At 39.4% G+C, this 18,682-nt stretch overlaps 1 protein-coding gene across 9 annotated transcripts in view; it reads left to right on the top strand.

The window, feature by feature from the left end:
- Positions 1 to 18,682, top strand: part of LOC109426825 (protein encore) — a 739,407-nt gene that overhangs the window by 313,544 nt on the left and 407,181 nt on the right. The gene's annotated exons all lie outside the window — the stretch shown is intronic.

Genomic DNA, 18,682 nt, shown 5'->3' with positions numbered 1-18,682 from the left:
ACAGATGGTCCGGTCTGACTGAACGCCGACCGCATAACGAAAGAAGTTATCGTTACACCCGTAGACTTTAGGATCTCAAGACCTTAGACTTTAAAAACTCAAGAACAATTTGGATGATCTAGGATATCCCGACTGATCTGATACTGTCTATTGAACTTTCAGAAGACTTACTGCACATCCCAAGTAACAGTTCTATTGCTGATATGTTTTGTTTGATTTTTATTATGGTTTTATTACAACAATAATTAAAACTCACAGTTTTATGACTGCTTTTATGAAAACCATTGACGAAATGTTTTATAGTATACTTGAAGATATCCATAAAGACAAATTTTAAGAGTAAACAAATCTTTCCGATTTGTAAACCTTCTGGCAATCATTATTACCACAATAAAACTGTTAAAACTCTCAATAGATGGCGATCCGTTTGATTAGTAACGACATCTGTTGGTGGAAAATCAGAAACTACGACACTGCTAGGTTTATTGCGGTCATCATAAAAGTAAACTTGTTTTCGTTTTATTTTCGCTGATTATGGTCGTCGCCATATTGAAAAATTAGCTAACGTGAATGGAAAATAGTTAATTTTGCTCATATTAGCAATGAATGGATAGTTTACCACCATTTCCATAACATGCTCACATAAATAAACTCTCTCTGCTGAGTTTCCTTATGATTCAAGATAGTAGTACTAAATTAACAAATTGATTGATTTCATTCCAAGATGGTAATATTCACTATTTTCGAAGCGCATTAATTTTATGATTCTGCAACCCCAATATTCACGGTAAAAGTGAATGCGCATAAGTCTTCCAACCTAATATGTATCCTCCTGAACTTTACGTGCCATCGAAGAAGCTTCTCTGCATCTTGAGCTGTCATAGTTTTTGTTAAAAAAAAACAACAACAATCGAGAATGGAAACTTTTCCAACTAGGTTTAAAAACAGGTTTATTGCTACTCTTAATGCGGTTTGCAAAACCTCTCCGAGAGTGGTCCACTTAGCCGGAAGATGCTTTATTGTTTTATTGTTATTACTTTGTCTTCGATATAAATCGTACAGACTGATACTTAATCTAATTTGATAACTTATTCCTAAAATTTTGCTTTGTCATACCAAATTCAAATAAGCTGCTAACTTCGTTGAATACCCGTATGCAGGAGCTCAAGGGATTATTGTGGCCGTAGTCTGTTCTATGCCCAGGTACAATAAAGAAATCGTTGTGACGTAATTGACGCATCGGTGCATTTAACGAGAGTTGCAGCAGAAGATCTGGACTGTCAATATTGTTCTCCAAAATATCGAACACGACTAGCTGCTGTAACTTTTTTCGACGATCGGAGAGCAGTTCAAGATCAATTAAACGGCAACGTGCTGGGTAGTCCGGAAGACGTTCAGGATCGTTCCACGGTAGATTGCGAAGCGCAAAGCGTATAAAGCGTCTCTGGACACGTTCGATGCGGATTATCTGCGAAGCGTGGTACGGATTCCAAATCGGGGCTGCATATTCCAGGATGCTACGCACCAGGGCACAAAAAAGTGACTTGAGTGTGTATGGATCGGTAAAGTGCGCTGCATTACGGCGTATAAATCCAAGAATGGAGAATGCTTTCGCAGTTGTTACGGACACGTGATCGTTGAAACGAAGTTGGCTGTCGATGGTCACACCCAGATCACGAATTGACTGCACACGTTCTAACTGCATGGATCCCATCTTGTACTGGTGGATTACTGAGTTGCATTTACGACTAAACGTTATGACCTTGCATTTCTTAATATTTACGCTCATGCCGTTTTCTTGGCACCAACACAGCAGCTCGTTTATGTCCATTTGCAGTGCAAGGCAATCTAGAACTGTGGCAATGACCCGGAACATTTTCATGTCGTCAGCGAACAGCAGCTTTCCTGAGGAGATCCGAGTGCACAAATCGTTGATGAATAGCACGAAGATTAGGGGACCTAGGACACTACCTTGCGGAACGCCAGAAGGAATGTCAAAGGAATTCGAGCGTGCAGAATTCACTTTAACGAAAGCTTTGCGGTCAGAAAGGTACGACAACAGCCATTCAGTAAACCAACCAGGAAAACCAATATGTTTGAGTTTTTCAATGGCGTACCTGTGAGGAACAGTGTCGAACGCCTTTGAAAAGTCTATGTAGATTGAGTCAACCTGCATTCGACGTTCCATTTCGTTGAATAGTACGGAAGTGTAGCATAGTAGATTTGTCGTAGTAGAGCGATGAGGTACAAATCCATGCTGGAACTCCGAGACTAGCGGTTTAGCCGCATTGATCACAATATCGTGCACTACAGATTCAAAAACTTTACCCAGGCAGCAAAGAATCGATATACCACGGTAGTTTTCAACATGACTCAGTGTTCCGGTTTTATGAATGGGTATCATGAAGGCAGTTTTCCATAAACTTGGGAAACATTTTTCGTCTATGGAACGGTTGAACAACAGCATTACAGGAACCACCAACGATCTGGCACAATTTTTCAGAAGTAACGGCGGCAGACCGTCAACGCCGGCACCTTTTGAAGCATCCAACTTCGTCAATGCTCGCAGTACATCATCGTAAGAGAAATGGCAAGGCGGTAGATGAACATCGTAAGACGGCATTTGACTAAAGCTTCCTGGATGAGGCTGCGGGGACGTCGCCCTGTACACGGTTTGGAAATAACTGGAGAACAGATTTGCGGCTTCCTCGGGTGTGTTAGCTGTAACATCGCCGTATGTCACATTGATTGGGACGCGATTACCAGATCGTTGGGACTTGACGTACTTCCAAAACATCGTTGGGTTTTGCTTGAGGTTGGATTCTAATCTACTTACGTGTCCTTGGTAGGTTGATGTGAGTAGTTCATTGTACGCAGACTCAACCGAGCGGAGCATGTCTCTATTTGCGTTAGATTTATCAGAAAAGAAACGATGACGCACCTTTCTGAGTCTATTTCGCAGATTACGCAATTCAGTCGTTCACCACGGATGTTTTTTGAACGCGTCCAAAGACCGACGATGAGGCACATTCTCAGCGAGAATCTCGGAAAGCTTGTCGTAAAACATGAGCACATTTGCGTCGACCGAATTACCATTCAAAAAGTGCTCCCAGTCAACAGATGCCAGTATGGTGTTGAGATGCTCGTAATTGCAACGCTTGAAGTCAGGATCGGGAGTGGTGGATTCCGAAACGACCTGAGCGAGTACAGAGCTACGGATGTCTAGTTGCAGTACGAGTGGCGGGTGATAAACGTCTGAAGTTAAAATTGGATGCGGAGATTGCAGTACTTCGAAATCGTCAGGGGAATTCGAGAAAACCAGATCAAGCAAATTTCCGCTAGAGTTGGCAAAGGGATTCAACTGCACTAGACCACACGTCGACAAGGAGTCCACAACGACTTTAAAAGAGGTTATCAAGAGGTTTTGATGTATAAATCAGTTATGTTGCAAGTTTTATAAAATTGGTCATGAAGATCTCTTGTAGAGCCGAACAAAAATTAAAATGTCACTTGGGATGATAGATTACAAATCGTAGCTTTGTATAATGAAAAAATACCGTTTACGTTTAGGCTTTAGGATCTAAACTCAAGAACAGTTTGGATGACTTAGGATATCCAGAAAAAAAAATATTCTGCATCATATTCTACCCTTTCTATGCTATTGAGCATCAAAACCACAGAAATACGTAGAAAAAAGTCTATAATAACGCCTTGAAAAGTTCGGGCTTCCATTAAAATCTTGTACCGACTTTTCGAACCCTCTAAGCAGAATACCCTCTTCGAATGAGTGTAATCAGTTTCGTACCTTTAAATTCCGCCCTCTTCTCCTTTGACAGATACGCGTATTACGTAAGATTACAAGTGGTAGTCGAAATACGCGTATCTGTCAAAGGATAAGCAACATAGGGCGGAATTAAAAGGTACGAAACTGATTACACTCATTCGAATTCCATTGAAATATTAAATTTATAAATATAAAGAAATTTAAGAGTGCAAAAAAAACTGAAAGAAAGCGTGCACGCTCAGAAAATCGTTCTGATAAACGTGAACAAACAAACACAAATATGAGAACAAGCAAATATACACCGTGAACTGGAACTAGTTCTAGCTGTCAATATGAGCGTTCTGGAAAACGTGAAATCTAGTTCACGGTGTACATTTCTTATTGTTGTTATCGTTGCTATGCATAGTTCGTGTTTGTTCCCGTTGCCGTGATTGGGAGTGCACGTATTTCGGAACGGATTTTTTTGCGTGTGTTCAATTAGAAGTTTTGCGAACGGAAACCAATTCTGAGATGCCATTAAGTTCATTGCTAACGCCCTTAAATAACGTATTGCAAAATTCCAAAAAATATTTTAACTTAGGAACGAAGACGAACGACCATGCGTCTCCATTTTTTTGTTAACTCTTAAAATCCCTAAAGCCGAAACGAACTACTTTTTTTTCTTTTCAAACGGCTACTGTTCAAAGACCATAGAATCATAAAGTTGGAAATCAATTTTAAATTAAATGAGGTTAGTTGGCCCTGGGTCGATCTGGGTGTGGCATCCTCCCTTGGCCCCTCCTCTCTTTCTGCCATGAGAGTTAGAGTATTTTTCGGCAATTTTATTGAATCTCACACATATTTCTCCCAAATTTCTGCTTTGATTCCTTCCGAGATACCTATAAGGATTCTTCCAGAAACTTTTCTCAGTATTTACTCAGTAATTCCTACCGGAAATCCACTTGGGATTTCTTCAGGAATTCTTGCTGAGATTTCTGCTGGTAATCCTCCAGGAATTTATGGTGGACTCCTAAGAGCAATTACTAAAAAAAAATCTCAGCTGATATTGTTTGTTAATTCCAGCAAGAATTCCTAAAAAAATCTTAATAGGAATTCTGAAGGTATCCTAGCAGGAATTTCAGTTGATGTAGTAAGAGAAAATACTAAAGGAATCATAGAGAAATCTCTGAAGGGAATTTTTATAGGAACCCTTGGAGAAATTATAGCCTGGGTTTGTACAGGAATCCTTGGAGCAACCTCTTTGGGGCAATCTCAGCAAGAATTTCTAGATAAATCACATCAGGAATTTGTGGAGGAATTCCAAGAGGATTTCTCCAAAGGTTTTTCCTTGGATTCCTCCAACAGTTCCTCTTTGAATTTCTCTGTAGATTTCTTCGAGAGTTTCCTCCGGAACTCCTTCAGGAAAAACCTAGGGAAAAACTCTAGGAGTTCTAAACTGGGATTTCCACAGGAGTTCCCTTTGGGACTTTTCAAAAGATTCGTCCACAAATACCACTTCAATTTTTTCCAAAAAAAATCTGCTGGGTTTTCTCCATGAATTCCTCGTGTCGTTCCTCTGGTAATTCCTCTCAGAGTTCCTCAAGAATTCTTCTGGGATTACCTACCTAATATGCTTAATGAAGTTTCTTAAATTATTCTTTAGAATCAGCAACCACTGCTGTATATTTTCCCGGGTTCCTACAAAAATTCACCCAGAGATTATTTTTTCAGGAATTCCTTCAAAATTTCTCTAGGAATTCTTCCAAGAATGCCTCTAAAGGATTCTTCCTTTGAGAATATATGTTGAAATTGCTCCTGGAATGTTCATGGAAATTCTCCAGGAATTCGTGGTGGGAATCCTCTAGGAAGTCTTGCAGGGATTTCTCAAACAATTCCTGATGGAAATTCTTCAGCAATTCGTGGAGGGTTCCTAAGGGTTCCAATAACTGCAAAAATTCATCTGGAAATCCTTGTGAAATCCCAGCAACAATGCTTGGAGAAATTCTGGTAACAGCTTCTGAAGGAATTCCAGCAAGAACTCTGGGGGGTATTCCGAGAGAAATTTCTAGAATTCCTCTTGTATCATTGTAGAAATCCCAAAAGAAATCATCGGAACAATCTCGGGAGGAATCCTTGAATAAATCAATAATCCCAGCAAAAAAATTCTAGCAGAATCTCATCAGGCATTCCTGGAGGAATTCTATGAGGATTTCTCAAAAGATTTCTCCAGCAATTCTTACAGGGATGGCTGCTGAGGTTCTTTCGAAAATTTCTCTTAGGATCCCTCTGGGATTTCTTCCTGGGTTTCTTTTCCAAGAATTCCTGTTCATCCAGTAAACAGCAAGGATTTATTCAAAAACCTCTTTTTTGAATGTCTTCTCAAATTCTTGCTGAGATTTCCAAGCATTTTCTGCAGGAGTATCTCCAATCATTGCTCTTTAGAGTCCTCATCGACTTCCTGGAAGATTCTCTGCAGATATTGCATTGGAAACTCATATAAAACCCTGGAGGATCCCTACCTGAAACCTCAGTAGCAGTCCTGGAGCAATTCCAGCAGTAGTTCCCAAAATCCTAAGAGGATTCCCAGTAGAAATCCATGAATAAATTTCAACAGGAATTAGTGGAGGAATCCCAGCATGAAATTCTTAGTAATAATGCCAGGAGAATTCTTGGGTGAGTCCTTGCAGAAATTTATGAAGGAATCTCAAGATGCATTCCTGGAGAAATTCTTGTTAAAACTCTCTGGAGGAATCACAATATGAATTTCTGGGAGAGTCCATCAAGAAATCCCTTCAAATGTCTCGATAAGAATGTTTGGGGGACTCCCAGCAGACATTCTTGGAGATTTTTTAACCCTCTAATACCCAAATTTTTGATTTTGATCTAAATATCATTTTTCGTCATCTAAAATCGATTTGAACATGTTTTGGAAGATGATTCGTTTCAATTCTCAATTTCGTGAATTTCAGTTTTTGATTTTTCTATTTTTTATTTTTGAACATCCCCACACTTTTATATTTTTCCTGGAAGCCAATTTAGGGAACGGATTTTTTGAAATAAAAACATTTTGAGATTTTATGATTATTGTTGAAATATTATTATTTTAAATTTTTTTCAAAGAAAATTTTATTTTCCGTGTAATTTTAAGGAAAATAATTTTAGAGTGTATTCGATTCCCTTATACTATTAAACAAGGATAGAATGCTTTGGGAAAAATTTAAAATATGTTAATTGTAGCGATTCAATATAAAATAAACAATGACTTCTAAAAGGTGACTAAAACAACAATTTTTCAATGATTTAAAAAAAATGTAAATACGCTTCAAAATACATCAAAAACAATTTTGAGATATACAGAACAGTCCTTAATATCAGCCAAAAATATAAAAAAATTGATTTTCCACGAAACAAAAATAACAAAAATGCTCAAACTATACCCCGTCTAAAGGCGGGATTGGGTATTAGAGGGTTAAGAGCAAAATCTGAATGTGTTCTTGGAGAAATCACTGAAGGAATTATTGAGAAAATGTTTGGAAAAATCCCTAGAGGAATTCATGAAGAAATTCTGATGGAATCCCAGGAGAAATTGCTGAAGGAGCTTTTGAAGGTATTTGTTCAGCAATCACAGCAGAAATCTGCTAGAGAAGCCCATCATGTATTCCTGAAGGCATTCCTCTTGGAATGTCTTCAAGGAATTTCAAACATATTTTTATACATATTACTAATGTGGTACCTTCAAGTATTCCTTCAGAAATCTCTCCTCTTGCGATTCATTCAAAGATTTCTTCGAGGATTATTTTAGAAGTTTCTCTTTGAGTACCAGCAGAAATTCATTTTGAAATTCCTTTTGAGAGACCCTCTAGATTCCTGGAGGATTCCCAGCAGAAATTGCTTGAGCAATCCCAGCAAACTTCTTGAATGAATTTTAGATTGATTCCCAGCTGGAAAGTTTGTAAGAAAATTCAGAAATAAACCTTGTATAAACTCCCGAAGGAATCACTGCTGGATTTTTTTATGGAGGAATCGCATCTGTAATCACAAGCGTGGGCAGCTTTATCTTTTTTTACTCATTCTTCTGAACATGCACGAGAAAGGTGAAGATGGAAGAAGGGGTACTCTTTCTCATGTATATGAAAGAGAATAAGCGAAAAATAAAAGATAGAAAAAAGCCGAAGCTAGTGGCTGTAACTGCATAAGGCACTATTGCGATAATTTCTGCAAAATTCCGAGGATCCCTACAAGATTTCTCCAAGTACTCCATCAGGGAGTCATTTTTGTTGAGATACAGGCTCTGTTCCACTTGGAGCGTTATTCCAGTACGAAGAAGAAAACAGAAGGAGGAGCATTTCATTTAAAAAAAAAGTTGTAGAACACTCTAAAATTCTTAAAGATCCATGGAAAGAGATTTATCGGAAAACCTATTTCAAGGGGTCGTCCACAAAAAAATGGCACATGACTCTAAAATTTGAGCAAATAAGGTTATAGTTTGTTCGGCAAACTTTACAGCAATACATTTTTCTGTAACTTTGAAGAAGACATCAATACTCTATGTTAATTTATGAGACAAGAGAATTCCTATCGCACTTTCAGGCGGATTAATCACAAAGGAGCAAATTTCAATATAAAGAGTTGAGTATATAGAACAAACTCTTCTAAGACACCATACCTCTGAACTCAACACTGGAATCCGCAATAAATTAGCGTGTTGTTGTTCTGGCGATAATGTCCATGTCTCCTGCAACTCTTACGCAGTTTTGCACACCGTCCATCGTTGCTTTGAGCAGTCTCGTCAACTTCCCAGGAAAGCCGTTTTCGTCCATGATTTTCCATAGCTCGGTGCGGTCGATACTTTCATATGCCGCCTTGTAGTCGATGAACTGGTGATGCAGTGGGACCTGGTGGTCACGGCATTCCTGGAGGATTTGCTGTACGGTGAAGATCTGGTCCGTTGTCGACCGGCCGTCGATGAAGCCGGATCGAAAACTTCCCACGAACTTATTCGTTTTACGTGATAGACGACGAAAGATGATCTGGGATAGCACTTTGTAGGCAGCTTTCAAAATGATGATCGCTCTGAAGTTCTCACATTCCAAATGGTCACCTTCATAGGCGCCAACTTGTGACGTAGTTGGGGGGGCGAAGCTCTCCAAAATTGGACAAAATTCAACTTTTTTTAGCTCAATGCACTAGTTTTCACGTAAATATGCCTAAACTAGATGAACTGCGTCGAAATTTTACGAATTTGGTTGATTTTGAGAGGCCTCGCCCCCCCAACTACGTCACAAGTTGGCGCGTATGGTCACCTTTCTTGTGCATGGGGCAGATTACCTCTTCCTTTCACTCCTCTGATAGCTGTTCGGTTGCCCAGATCCTGACTATCGGGTGACTATGGTGCTGACAGGTGGCCAATAGTATGGGACAAACATCAAATTCTCGCTCCAGTCGACTTTTTCGATTCCATTTAGGTCCCATATGAACTGTGCAAAATTTCAGCGCAATCGGTAAAACTATAATTTAGCGCAAGCGATTCAAAGTTTACATAGGATTTACTATGGGAAAAGTTACACTTTCAGATAAAAAATCCTAGAGGTCGCCAATTGTCTCCTTAATTCAAATCGATCAACGCATCTTGTAGAATAATCATTTATGAAACTTTCCTTCGAAGACCGCAAAACAATTGTATGCTTGTGGAAAAAGTTATTGATTTATTACCGATTAGTGATAAAACGAACGGCTTTTGGTTTTGTTTTATAAGCAGCACTGTAGCTGCTGCCTTGGCTGCTGCTGTTTCTGGGGGTGGTGATGCCTCCCGCCACCCCATGCAACAACGGCAGCAGCAGTGCTGCTGATAAAACAAAACAAAAATCTATCCGTTGGATCACTAATCGGTAATAAATCAATAACTTTTTCCACAAGCATCCAATCGTTTTACGGTCTTCGAAGGAAAGTTTCATAAATGATTTTTCTACGAAAGGCGTTGATCGATTTGAATTAAGGAGACAAAGGGCGACCTCTGAGATTTTTTGTTTGAAAGTGTAACTTTTCCCATAGTAAATCCTATGCAAACTTTGAACCGCTTGCGCTAAATTATAGTTTCACCGATTGCGCTGAAATTTTGTACAGTTCATATGGTACCTAAATGGGATCTAAAAAGTCGACTGGAGCGAGGATTTATTTTTTCCATACAAGCGTGTCCCATACTAGTGGCCAACTTTTCTGGGCCCATATTGATGAGTTCAGCTGAGATACCATCCTTCCATCTGCTTGGTTCGTTTTGAGCTGGTGAATGGCATCCCTAACTCAATGTGATCACATTGTCCGTAACTTTCCGCAGAGTTGGCTCATTTCCATCCTATGCTGCATTGGCATAGTCATTCCCTCCGTTATCGTGGTTCCCCGTGCCAAGTCCCGTGCCTATATCCTCCATTCAGGTGATCGCCGAAGTGCTGCTTCCACCTTCTAATTGCCTCACGTACGTTCGTCTAGAGGCCTCCGTCTTTATCCCTGCATATTTCGGCTCGCGGCAAGAAGCCGCTGCGGGATGCGTTGAGCTTCTGGTAGAACTTCCGTGTTTCTTGGAAACGGCACAGCAGTTCCATTTCTTTGCACTCCGCTTCTTCCAGCCGACGCTTTTTCTTCCGAAAAAGGCGGATCTGTTGTTTCCGCTTCTGTTTGTGACGATCCACGTTCTGTCGGGTCCCTTGCTGCAGCATTACCGCCCACGCTGCGTTCTTCTCCTCAAAAACTGTTCTGCACTCTTCGTCGAATCATTCCACGTACCCGATGGTGCTCTCGGCTGCATCGTTGATGGCTGCTTTTACTATTCTCAGTGTTCTCCAGCAGTCCACTAGAGGGGCCGCATCGAGCTCGCCCTCATCTGGCAATGCTACCTCGAGATTCTGCGTGTATGCTGAGGCGACATCCGCAATACCGTATTGCTCATATTTTTCGCAATTTTCACAAGTGGTGTTTCTAAACGAAGCTTCGGAGAAAAATGTAAGTTGCTTTTTGGGGTAAAATAGCTCTCCAGCAGCCACCAACTCGGCAGGGCTTCTATTTTGGGCACATCTCTGCAATAACTTAGTCATTTTTGAATCATTTGACATATTTTTTTTTTGGAACGCATTGAGATATGTATAGTATCTAGCCGTATAAAAAATTTAAAGTCAATTGGTTTTGACTGAGTTGTATCGAAAAACTGCCCAAGTGGCTCGGTACCCTAGTAGCTCCATCAAATGGCTAAAAGTAGCAAATAAAGAAGAAGATCTTCTTCTTCATCTTGTTATTCTTCTTTTTATTCTCCTCCTTCTTCTTCTTCTTTTGCACAGAAAAACGACCTTGTTGACCCAGTCTTTGCACAATTCTCTTCTAAGGAAAATTGTTCTATTCTGTTGCAATGTGTATATTCAATTATGCTTATACGAAACATTAAATCGGCGATTGAACACTTTAAATCATTCGAATCAACAACCATACCACTCATCCCAGGTAAGGTAGGTACCACTCATCCCCGTCAGCAGCCTCTTAGCATGATCCGCGTTCACAAATCGATGACGTAACAACACCTTCCAACGGATATGGAAGGTCGTTTGTCGCTCTTGAAAAATGTAATGTTTATTCAGCTTTGACCATAAAATTGAAAAATACGTCGCTTGGCACGCAGTGATGTATAGGGATCTGGTTGAAGTGGTGGTGCTGCAATCGAGACGGCAGCACGGTACCTCCACTTTTCTCTTTCTCTAAACAACGGAGATACGCGAACAACACGGTGGCTAAAAATACCTTTCGTACAAAGCATCGTTTTTGTTGTGCGAGGTGCTGGTATGTACTACCCCGGTGCTGGTGCTCTCTCCGCCGCCCAGTTAAACATTTGAAAATTTCCACCAAAAACAATTCAAACGGGCGACGACGGATGCGACGCGACCGCAATGATACCCTGCTGCTGATTGCACTGTGGGCAAGGGAAGGAAATGTTGCTACGAAAAGGGAAAATGTTAGAGAAATTAAATTTCATTAAAAAGTTGTGAAAATTAAAGATTCAAGAAAAAAAAATGTTGAAAGCAAATTTTGGGACGGGAAGTCAGCTTTCTATAATTTTATATTTGAGTTATGAGGATCAAAATTGAAATTTCTTGAACTCAATTGGAACTAAAAATACAGGTAAAAAGGAGAAAGGTTTGCAAGGGGGTTGAAGAGTGGTATGAGGTGGGGGCGGATGATTATGTACGAGGTCTGTAAGAACAAATTAAAAGATGTTCTAGGTTATCCAAGAACTTAGGTTTTCCAAGGGCTTTCGCGAGTAAGCGCCTTAAGATCTGTGTAATCGATGGATTGTATTTACATAACTGATACGGTGCAACATCCTATAGGTCCTTAGAGCATAGTTCTGTAGAGACGTACTATTCAAAGATATTCTAGGACCTCCAAGAACTTCCGCGAGCACCGGCCTGAAAATGAAAATTGCTCTTTCACTGATGCGGTGTAACATCCTACAGATCCATGGAGCATGGTGCTGTACAAAACTACTTCCCAAATATGCTCTAGGTCATCCAAGAATTTTCGCGAATAAAGAATTTAAGATCTACAAGCTTAATAAATGGATTTTTGTTACATTACTGATACGGTGTAAAATCCTACAGGGCCAAGGAGCATAGTTCTGAAGATAAGTTATTTTCAAGGATATTCTAGGGCATCCATGAATCCATGAACTTCCGCGAGTAAAGGCCTTAAGATCTATAAGCGCAATCAATGGGTCATTGTTACATTACTGATACAGTGTATGATCCTATAGGTCCATGGAGTATGGTTCTGTAAAGAACTAGGCGTACGGTTCTGTAAACGTGTTCTAGGTCATCCAAGAACTTCCGCATGTATAGACCAGAAGATCTACTAGCGTATTCAATCAATTGTTGCTACATTACGGATACGGTGTAAAATCCTACAGATTTATGGACCACGGAGATGTAATTTACAAAGATGTTCTAGGTCATCTAAGAACTTCCGCGAGTTAATACCTTAAGATCATAATCAAGCATAATCAATAGATAATTGTAACATTACTGATGCGTTGTAACATCCTATAAGTCCATGGAGCATGGTTCTGTAGATTACTACTTTCCAAAGATGTTCTAAGTCATCCAGAATTTCCACGAGTACAGATTTCAATATCTACAAGCGTAGTCGATAGAATTTTTTAACATTACTAATACGGTGTAACATCCTGCAGGTCCATGGAGCATAGTTCTGCAGAGAAGTTATTTTCAAAAATGATCTAGTGCATCCAAGAACTTCCGTGAGTAAAGGCCTCAAGATTTATAAGCAAAATCAATGGGCAATTGTTGCGTTACTGATGCCGTGTAACATCCTGTAGATCCATGAAGCATGGTTATGTAGAGAACTACTATCCAAAAAATTCTAGATTATCCAAGAACTTCCGCAAGTAAAGGCCTTAAGGTCTACAAGTATTATATTGAAATGTTATTACATAACTGATGCGGTGAAATATCCTACAGGTCCTTGGCGCATGGTTCTGTTAACGTATTCTAGGTCATCCAGAACTTTGGCAAGTAAAGGCCTGAATCTACTAGCCAGCGTCATTAATCAATTGCTTTTACATTACTTATACGCTGCCCATAATCGCATAGTTGACGTAACCACCATTGACAATGTCAGCACTCACAAGCTAATATCTATCAAATGTGCATAACTGTGACCAGTTTTATTCAAAAGAGCACAAGATCTAGTCATTAGCTAGATATCAACGTGAAAAAAAAAAATCATTAACTTTTCATTAATCATTGTTAAAATTTCAAAAGTGTGTTGAAAGCTACAGTGGCGCTTACGTCAACTATGCGATTTTGGGCAGTACGGTTTAACATCATACAGATTTATGGAGAACGATTCTATAGAGAAGTTATTTTCAAAGACGTTCTAGGCAAGGATGGGAACACTCACTTGCAAAGAGTTACACTCACTTGCTATTTTCTCAGCTCAGAAGCGTGCAATCAAGAAACGATGTATGGACGACTTTTGCATTGTGGTTTTGTCTAAAACTTTGCCGAATAGAGTAGGGGTCGCACACGCATGCCGAAGTCGTGAGGGAGCTGTGAAAGCAACTCTCCACGAGGTGAATGTAAATTACACTCACCTCGTGGAGAGTCGCTTTTACAACTCTGTCATGACTTTGGAATGCGTGTGCGACCCCTACTCTATTCGGCAAAGTTTTAGACAAAACCACAATGCAAAAGTCGTCCATACATCGTTTCTTGATTGCACGCTTCTGAGCTGAGAAAATAGCAAGTGAGTGTAACTCTTTGAAAGTGAGTGTTCCCATCCGTGGTTCTAGGTAATCCAAGATCTTTCGTGAGTAAAGGCCATAAGTAAAGGCGAGTAAAGGCAATATACATTAGAGTGGGTCATCGTTTATATGGAAAAGTGAAAAATTCAATGGTATCCCATCAGATCAAAGCTTCTTTGATACCATTGAGGACCCAAATAAGTGTGCAAAATTTGGGCACGATCGGCTATGTCTACGTTTTGCGCATCACGTTTGAAGTTTGTACGGGGTTTTACATGGGAAAATACACTTTTTTGCATTTCTCTCATAACAAGCTCGATTTTTTTTAAACCGTGTAACCGTTAAAGTGAAAACATGGCCTAGGGTGTCCTGAAAAACTTTGTCGAAGACCGCAAGTGATGCTTATGAAAAAAGTTATAGCGTTGGCATTGCTTGGCGAAACATCATGATTTTGTTGCTATTGTTATTCCTTTACATGTTAAAACATAAACACATGCATGCGGTTCGTTGGTTATAACTATTTTCACAAGCTTCCGATCACTTTGCGGTCTTCAACAAAGTTCTTCAGAACATCCTAGGCTATCAATTTACAGTGTCGGTTAAAAAGTCTCAGATAGTCGGTTAAAAAGTCTTTTCCAACTTATGGCTAAAATTCAAAAAAGAATGTTTTCCCATACAAAATTCCATACAAATTTCAATTGAAATGCGCAAAGTGCAGACGCAACCGATCGTGCTCAAATTTTGCACAGATACTCAGGACCCGAAACGGAACCAAAAAAGCTTTGATCTGAGAAAACGCTTCCGATGACCCACACTAATATACATAATCAATGGACTTTTGTTGCATTACTGGTGCGGTGCAACATCCTACAGGTCCATGGATGACAGTTTTGTAAAGTCTTGATTTCCAAGGATGCTCTAGGTCTTCCAAGTACTCTTGCCTTAACAATATAGGCCTTAACAAACAACTATCGACGCGAAAGTACCCAATCATTTCTCTAATGGATTCTTTACCAATGCGAGAACTCAATAGTGAGTCCGAAGTTGATCAAAGTCCATAGCTATCGCAACCGGAAAACCTGAAGGATGTTGCACCGCATCAATAATGAAACAGCAATTCATTGATTACGCTTAGTGATCCTAAGGGCTTTATTCACGGAAGTTCTTGGGAAACCTAGAACATCTTTGGAAATTAGTTCATTACACAACAATTCTTCATGGACCTGTAGGATGTTGCACAGCATCAGTTATATAATGGAAATCCATAGATTGCCCTTGTAGATCTTCTGGCCTCTTGGAAGTTCTTGGAGGGCTTAGAATATCTTTGAAGATATGTTCTCTTCAGCTCAATGCTTCATGGTCTTGTATGATCTTGCCCCGTAAAAGTAATGTAAGAACAATCCATTGATGACGCTTGTAGATCTTAAGGCTTTTACTCCGGGAAGTTCTTGGAGGACGTAGAAGTTCTTTGGCAATTATTTTTCAACAGAATTATTCTCCCTGGACCTGCAGGACGCTACACTGTATCAGTAATGTGACAACAAACCATTGATAATGCTTGTAGATATTCAGGTCCATACTAGTGGAAGTTCTTGGAAACACTCGATTATCATTGAAAATTATTTCTCTACAGAACTATGCTCCCTGGACTTGTAGGACGCTATACTGTATCAGTAATGTGGCAATAAACCATTGATAACGCTTGTAAGTCTTCAGGTCTTTACTCGTGGAAGTTCTTGGAGGACTTAGAATTTCTATGGAAATTAGCCTTACTGAAAAATGGTTCATGGACCGGTAGGATGTTACAACGTATTAGAAACGTAACAACAATCCATTGATTACGCCTGTAGATCTTAAGGCCGTAACTCGCGGAAGTTTATGGATGACCTAGCATATCTTTAGAAATGAATACTCTTCAGTACAATGCTCAATGGACCTCTGGGATGTTACAACGCATCTGTAATGTAGCAAGAAACCATTGGCTATGTTTGTATCTTCAGGCCTTTTCTCGCGGGAGCTCTTTGAGAGTTGGACTTCTGGAAAATTGGAGGTCATGTTTGAAAATTATTTATAAACAGAACAATGCTTCATATACCTGTAGGATGTTTCACAGTATCAGCAATGTAACAACAATCAATCGATTACGCTCGTAGATATTGAACCCTTTACCTGTGAGGTGTTGAGAGTCTCCTTGATCCTGCGCTTCGTCCGTCTAAACAATCCGTAACACTTCAAAATATCCTCTGCGATCTTCCTTGGAAACAGTATGCACTCCCCATAACCCATTCCTTGTCCCCTTCCCCACTAACCTCTAGATTCAACCCTTACTACTGCCATCCGCTTTCCTTATTAACTCTCTTAACCTTCTAATTCCCAAATTTTTGATTTTGATCTAAGTATCATTTTTCGTCATCTAAAATCGATTTAAACATGTTTTAGAAGATGATTCTTTTTAATTCTCGATTTCGTGAATTTCGGTTTTTGATTTTTCTAATTTTCATTTTTGAACATCCTCACAGTTTTATATTTTTCCTGGAAGCCTATTTGGGGCACGGATTTTTTGAGATGAAAACATTTTGCGATTTTATGATTATTGTTGAAATATTTTTATTTTAAATTTTTTTCATGAAAAAAAAATTCGTGTAATTTTAATGAAAATAATTTAAGAGTGTGTTTGAGTCCCTTAAACTATAAAACTAGGATAGAATGATTTGAGAAAAATTTAAAATTTGTTAATTGTAGCGACTAAATACAAAATAAACAATGACTTCTAGAAGATGACTAAAACATCAATTTTTCAATGATTTAAAAAAAATGTAAATACGCTTTAAAATACACCAAAAATCATTTTGAGATACATATACAAAACAGTCCTATATATCAGCCAAAAATATAAAAAAAATGATTTTCCACGTAACAAAAATTACAAAACTGCTCAAACTATACCCCGTCTTAACGCGGGGTTGGGTATTAGAGGGTTAAACAATCCTCGGGTCTCTGAAGGTGAGGTCATTTAAAATATTTTCAGATTTCCCTCAGTTTTTTTACACGGTTTCGCAAATAAGGCATTTTATGAGACGTTTCAAATCAGCTGTTTTTTGAATGTTTACCAGTTTTGAAGCCCAACCGGTGGGCCCATTTATTTACATTTTCGCTAGCATAACATGTGATACGGGCCCATCCAATAAACGGGGTTCATTTATCTGCAAAAATGGGTCAATCCGCCCACTATAATTAATATCCGTAGACCGTGGGGATGTTTTTTTCATCTGCTAGTAACATCATGCAGCTCGGGGGATTGATACATGGCGCATTAGAAACCGAAACATCTCTGCCAGCAAAAATCTGATTGGCGCTCATCACATGTTATGCTACTTTTCACGAAAATAAAAACATCAAATGTAAACAATAATAATGAGCGGCCCACCGGTAGAACGTCTCGTAAAATAGCTTATTAACACGTTTTTTTTTTACACGGTACGTATACCCCGTGTAAAAAAAGACCTTAGTGTACAAACGATGGTGTCACCGCCTGCCTGTCAGCGCTGGCAACTGTATGCTGTAAAGGTGGACAGAACACTTTTCGTTGCTTACGCCAACTGAAGGCATTCAATGGAAAAGTAATCATTCTGTCTAGATTATCCGAATTTTGTCGCAAAATGTCAATATCTGCTCTACAGCGCTTCGACATCAGTGCTCGAAAGCGAGCGGTTTCCTCTCTAGACACAAGTCAAGATAAGCGCGAATACCTTCCGCAAGAAGACGGCCGCTATTCATAATTTGGACAATTTTTCATGGAAATTTGTAATTTATCATTTGACGAGGGAAATATTTACGGGGAAGTTCTGTCACCCGCATTACCCAAGAAGTCCTCCAGTCGCCTCACCACCACCTTGTTAATTTATTCAACAGTTTCGTGCTTTTGCCCGGGATTCGAGTGGGGACATCACCTGTCGCATAGTTATCGTTATGGACTTGGCTGCTTCCCACTGCGAGCTACCTTTTGCGGAGAAGGGCTGGTTTGGTGCGAGGAGAGTACTCGATCAGAAGGAAGTACCACAGTCTGACCGAAACATGTTATTAGTTACTGAAGTATTCATTGACTTGGTAGTAATGAGAAATTATATTACAAAAATAATACCAAATAGGGTGACGATGGGTATTATCGGCAGGTTGGTTCTCTTCATCATGAGGGGTTTTTGGGCCAAATTTTCTGAAACTTGAACGTATAATTCAGCTTGGTTGGGAAGGATTTGAGGCCAAATCTTAGTTCAACAGATTTCAAAAAAGCCCCCATGACGAAGAGAACAAAAATGCCGAAAATACACCACGGTGTGTTTAACCCTTATTAACAAAATAAAATACCCATCTAAGCGGTACCCACCATTCGAAAGATATAGTATCCAGGTATCATCTCTGTAATTTTGGAAATGTTTCATCGAGGTGATTGATAGTTTAAGCGATTTGAAATTTGAGGGTGATTTTCAATGAAACTCTCTTCGATCTACTAATATACAATCGTGGTTGTATCACGATCGTGGCCATCGACCTGTCCCTTATACATTTGGAATTCAACATTCGAATCGTATGCTATTCGAGTATTCTTACTGAAAATATGAGAA

Source organism: Aedes albopictus, chromosome 2 (genome assembly GCF_035046485.1).
Source record: "Aedes albopictus strain Foshan chromosome 2, AalbF5, whole genome shotgun sequence".
NCBI lineage: Eukaryota > Metazoa > Arthropoda > Insecta > Diptera > Culicidae > Aedes > Aedes albopictus.
The sequence above is the reverse complement of the archived record's forward strand: the minus strand, read 5'-3'. Positions and strand labels throughout refer to the sequence as shown.